Source organism: Pogonomyrmex barbatus, unplaced genomic scaffold, assembly GCF_055798465.1.
Source record: "Pogonomyrmex barbatus isolate J1 unplaced genomic scaffold, ASM5579846v1 scaffold19, whole genome shotgun sequence".
Classification (NCBI taxonomy): domain Eukaryota; kingdom Metazoa; phylum Arthropoda; class Insecta; order Hymenoptera; family Formicidae; genus Pogonomyrmex; species Pogonomyrmex barbatus.
The window spans coordinates 1,676,648-1,682,666 of record NW_028297115.1 but is presented as its reverse complement, the minus strand read 5'-3'; the positions used below and the strand labels follow the sequence as shown (position 1 = coordinate 1,682,666).

General features: G+C 43.3%; 2 protein-coding genes across 7 annotated transcripts in view; both read right to left on the bottom strand.

Annotated features, from left to right (window-relative positions):
• The window catches only part of Ipk1 (Inositol phosphate kinase 1), a 102,341-nt gene that overhangs the window by 42,399 nt on the left and 53,923 nt on the right, over positions 1 to 6,019 (bottom strand). The window lies entirely within an intron of this gene.
• The window catches only part of LOC105429333 (protein BTG2), an 8,198-nt gene continuing 5,979 nt past the window's right edge, over positions 3,801 to 6,019 (bottom strand). The window contains exon 1 of the mRNA XM_089075632.1: positions 3,801 to 6,019. This exon is cut by the window's right edge and continues 5,979 nt beyond it. The gene's annotated coding sequence lies outside the window, so the exon portion shown is untranslated.

The following is a 6,019-nucleotide window of genomic DNA, read 5'->3' as shown; positions in this document are numbered from 1 at the left end:
GCGGCGGCGGCGGCGGCGGGAAGAGGCTTGCCGTTGTTCAGTGATAAGGGGCGGAGCGTGTGACTGAACGAGCGTAAGAGAAAAGAGGGACGATAGAGGGAAGGAGGGAGGGAGAGAGGGGTAGATGGAACGACAAGAAAGGAGGACCTTGTTCCCTTCTCGTCGCGGCAATCGATAAGCGCAATTAAGACTCGTCTTTGAAATAAACGAAACACCGAGAGCGAGAGTCTTCGCTAATAACAGGGAGTGGAGGGAAGGGGACAGAGGAGGGAACATGTGCGAAGAGGAAAGGACGGCCGTTCTGCGTTGAGTATTCCCCTGCCCCGGCCTTTACGTTTACGCCTCGTTCGCGATTCACGACTCGCGACCGGAGTACTCCGACTACGACTCGAGTGCTACTCTCATCCGCGGATGACTCCATGACTCCAGACATTAGAGAAACAATAAAAGGCAAAAGTTACTCGCCTTATTACTTTTGTGCTCGGTCTAGGCTGTTTAGATCGGCTTTACGTATTCCAGACGTAGTCCGCGCGTAGAACGCTCCGAGAGATCGCGCGATACCACCCCCCCCCTCCCCCCGTCCCTCAATCGCATCCCCTCAATTCCTCGCTGATTACTCAGAGAATCGCGACGTTCGACCGTCGGCTGATCGAGCCAGCACGGTCGTGCCGGTCGAGCAACCCGGCCATCTCTCCGAGGTATTACGCAACATTGTCGAATGGCGTGCAGTTCGCAGGCAACAAAGTGTGATACACAGCTTGAACGAGGAATAAACTTGGCGAGGAGGTCGCACGGAAGAGATCGACGGCAGAAGAGGATGCCCAGGGCGGTGGAGAAAGAAAGAGAGAGAGGTGGGGGGGGAGGGGAGAGGGAGAGAGGGAGAGAAGGAGACAGAGAGCAAGAGAGGGCTGAAGTTCGAAGAGGAAGGGAGCTTCGTGCTGAACAGAATCAGCAATTCTAACTTACAAGGGGGCCACTAACCGACGAGCGGGCCATGCCGACGTCGGGAGGAGGGGAGGGGGGGGCCGGAGCAACAACCGATGTTGACCTCCACGACGACCATCATCGGTGACTGCAGCGACGACGGCGACGACGGCGACGACGACGACGACGACGACGACGACGATGATGACGACATCGACGATAATGACGACTATGACGAGGTTCCCTACTCATCGAAGTTTCCATCTAAGTCTTCCTACTTTAATTCGCCGTCATTTCGCACGCCTCGACTTCTTCGCCGCTCACGCGCGATCGCCTCCTATCTGTCCCACATCGTGACGAGAAACGAGGGACTCCGGGGGAACCTGAAGAAATACGCCCGATCGGGTTGTTGAACCGAGTCGCTCGAATGTGGAGAACGCGGTTACGTCGCGGTACCAACGGACAATGACGGCGACGACGACGTTGTAACGCGCTCCCTTTAGGCGATCCATTAGCCTTTTCCCATCCCGCGGAGTATACGGGAAGTCCGTAACGAGCGCGGAACGGTAGCTTCGAGACGAGATCGCTGTGCAGATCAGATCACAGCGAAATCGTCCAATCGTTACGCCACAACAGGATCCGCATCAGTGGTCAATAGCCGAGTAACTCGCGGCAGGAAGCACAGATTCTGCAATCTTAGCATCATTGTGGCACCACCTCGTTCCATTTTATCTATCCTCCATCTCTATCCTCGTTCCTTTCAGATAGGGTTGCCATCCATCCTTTTTCCCCCCCGGACACCGTCCTCTTTTTTAGGGCGCCCGGATGGATTTTTTGAAAGCGTTTCCGGGGGTTTCAAGAAATCTTCTAAATATTTTGTTTCGATTCCTCTCGCATTACTCTTCATTACCAAATAGCACAGATATCACATAAAAGAGTTAAAATCTTTTAATTTTAATACCTAATAAAACTTAAACTAAAGCTATAATAAAACTTTTTATTTTAAATGAAAATAGTCTGTATTTATTTAATATCCAATTCAAATTTCTCTTCGCTCTGAATGCTAATGAACAATTAGATGTGAAATAATGATTCATTCACTGTTCTAATCAATTTTATTAATTTAAGCGCATTTTTGTCCGGGATTGCAACCGAAATGTCCGGGGTTTTTGTAAGTCCTAGTTTTGAAAATTATTATTATTTAATATGACAACAACCCTACTCTCGGACGATCTTTTATTCGACCGCTCGCAACTCGAAAGCGCCTGAATCTCGAATTTATTCATCGCCATTCGATTTCTTTTTCCTTAGCATTCGCCCCGTCACAATGAAACGAACTTTTTCTTTCTCTTTCTCGTCATGAAACCTTGTTTTTTCAACTCGATTAATGATTAATCACCAAGACGAATAACACTAATTTTATCTCATGACTAACATTAACTTTTTTCTCTCATTGTGAAACGTGCACGATAAATATTGGCTTAACAGCGCTTATCTCGGCACGTCAGCTCTGTACTTAAACATCAATTCTGCAAGAAGATTTGGAAGAATGTGAAAACAATGATGTCGTAACAAAAGAAAAAGTCGTGAAGTAAGTCGTGCGGAGAAAAAATTTCTGCATTCTCGTTTTTTTTATTTTCATCGCCAATCGTCAACAGATTCGAAATTGCATTAATAATTATTTTTTTACTGTACTTTCAACAATTCGCGAATATTCATACCTGGATATTAATTCTGATAAAAAAAATTTTACGGATTTTTCACAATGGAATATATTCATTTTTATGCGAATTAAATAAAATAATCAATCAAACGCCGCACGAGTATCATCTCACTAATCACTGAATCGACGAATTATTTGGTATTTTTGCAAGTTTCCTCTTGAATTTCATCTTTTAATCTTTAATGAATCCTTATGTTGTAACTCTACCACTTCGTATTACGAAGCGATAAATTTCGCAAGAACTCTTATCAGTTGAGAAAGATCCGTTCTTAGAAAGTTCGGTAATATTATCTCTACGGCAGTAAATGTTTCTGGCAAATGGTACGTGCGATTTCCATTCTACAATGCCATTCTCTCGAATTATCTCGATCGAAACATTTCCGAGAATACATCGGAATCCCGAGAAACGTGAGCGCGACTGAAAAGCAATTCTCGATTTCCCGCTTACGTTCGCGGCTCGGCGGCGACACGTGCGAAAAAGAATTGCGTGCTATTTATCACCTTCGCGAGCGCGTTCGCGAGCGATCGCGCGACGTAAATCGACTCGGAATTGTTGATGGATCATCGATATTCAGCCTTCCGTCAGTCCGAAGTAAACAACAATTTCAACTCGCGGCGAGTTCGTTGTTTTTGCGAAATTTATTTGGCAAACACCAGGCACGAACGCGCTAATGTCTCGGACTCGGTGGGACTTCGCAATCGTCGCTGCTGCCAAATTGGCGTTCCCACTTTATTAAGTATCCGCATATTTGCATATTGGCGTTATATATTCATATATAACGAGTTTATTGCTCGGTCTGTCAATAAAGCGGGGCAAATTTGGAGACGCTAAAAATTGATTCTAACTCTCTCGCGGCTCATCCGAAAACATCGAATTTTTTACGATCGATCACGCTGATGCGTAAATTCACGCGTAAAATTCTCATATTTTTATTTTATGTTGCGAACAATGTTACATTTTATGTACGTAACGTTACATTTTATGTAGCAAAGGAACGGCGCAAGCTTGATAAGGTGATCGGGATGATGGACGGCGAGATTGATCGACACGTTTTTTTTTTTTTTTTTTTTTTTTTATATTCATGAAATTTCATAAGCACGAGGCCTTTTGTTTTTATTATCTCTGTACAAAAACAGTCGAAAAAATTATAGATTTTCTTTGTTAAAGATTTAATTTTTTCTCTGGAGCTTCACGGCGTATGTACAAGCGGGAAATAATTAGCCAATATAATCGTAAACCTAAAAACTAAATATAATTATACATTGATATAATAGATATAATAATTATAATTCATTATAATTAATAGTAAACCTACGAGTCTACAGATTCGAGTATGTGTGTAATGTACGGGGTAATGTCGCATTATGTGAGTGTCGTGTGTAAATCTTCGAGTATTCGCGACTTTGTGTATACGTATATATATATATATGTCTGGTGTGTCTGTGTCCTCTGTGTGTCTGTGTGTCTCTGTGTATGTATATACTCATGGACATGCATGTAGACTTGTAAAGCGAATTTTATACAGAATTCATCGAGTGGTGTCTCGCTCGCAGTCAACGCGCAGAAATGATCGTTGGATCTTTTTTATTCGCGCTCTCTCTCCCTTCGTTCTCTCCAAACGATGCACTGGCTTCGGCAGGGCCGCCCGAATTCGGGTGTCGCGGGGAAGGGGGGGGGGAGGGGCCACGGCTGAGCTGCTGTCTCACTCTCTACTACGCTAAACCTGAATATGCTAAACAGAACCGCTACGAGTTTGCCGATCGGTATTCGCATGAGTAATCTGTCATCACAATTGTACTACCGTGGGATCCGTGGCCCGCCCCGATCGAATTGAGCACCCCTGATGTACTCCTCACGTTCTCTCTCTATTTCTCTTTCATTCACCCATTCACTCCGTCTCTCTCTCTCTTTGATCTTACTCTCATTTTCTTTCTTTCAATGTCAAATCCAGATTTACCTCCTCGAGAATCTATCATCTCGCTCTTACTCGTTCCCTCTTTCCCTTCCTCTATTTCTATTCGCATAAACGAGAAACAACTTGTCCAAAGAAAGGAAAAGCACTCGACGAAGAGCCGGCCCTGGAGTTCCATTTCTTTCGTCATTCGCAATTCTTTCTCACGCGTGGCCGAGAGGGAAGAAAAATCCAGAAAGTCGAAGCGGTAAAGGTAGTTCGGTGCGACGACGCGTCAACGACGGTTTCGTGAAGCGTGACATTCGGTACGTTTATTCTTCGAGGCGAATTTCGAATTACCGAGAAATACAATTATCAATCGTGACTCACCACGATTCAAACCGACAACGTAAATTGAAAGCTGATGCAATGGGGATAATTTCATAATAACGTTGAGAACAAGCCAGTGTAACCAACGGCAACCGAGATCATGATCTAACTGATTCTTCAGCGTTTTTCCTTTTTATATTACATCACTGATTATAGTACCGAAGACAAAAAAAGAAAAATGGTTAATTGCGACTGTTAATGCTAACTGACGTTGGTCAGACACCGACTTCGAGGTGGAAAAGAGTCCTCTGTTCCTCTTATCGCGACAATGTTTTTAACGCGAGGTTTTACATCACGCTCCTTTCATTTCGAGCACGTCGCCACGATACCAACACTTGATTTGACTAATTATAATCTCACTAATTGCACGTGGTAAAAACAAAACTATATATAATACAGTAAGATTATCATGCGTTTCTTTTTCGTAAAATAAATTAGAGAATTGCGAAATCATCTTGGAGAAATTTTCTTCCAGGATATCCCAATAATTTTATTGCAAACTTCTAATTCCAAGATTCTCCTTCCCCGCGTCTATCTCTCTCGCACCTTCTTTTCAAGCACACATTCATACATTCGCAACATTTCTCTCTCTCTCTCTCTCTCTCTCTCACAGCCTGAGCACACACGCTCTCTCTTTCACAAACTTTCTCCTCCCTTCTCTCGCGAGCCCTCCTCTCTCGCGGGCCGAATCATGTTCCTTTTTTTATGATTTATCTTGATTTTGTCTCGTTTTATTTAAAAAAATACTGAATTAGTAACCAAGCTAAAATCACAGACTTGCTGGTGACTCACCCCAGCGGATTTGTACAAATTCCTTCTGAAGGTCTCTCTTTCTCTCTCTCTCTCTCTCTTTCTCGCTCGCTCTCATTCTATATATATATATATGTATAATTACAAGGTGTATGTGTATATATATATATATATATATATATATATATATATATATATGTATATAGTTATGTATATATAATATATGCGCATATATGTATATATAGTAATTACAATTTATTCGCGAAGTGAATATGTGTATGCTCGCATTCTCTCCTCTCTTGTCCCCGTTCGCCTCTATCCTCCTCTCACCTTCTCTTTC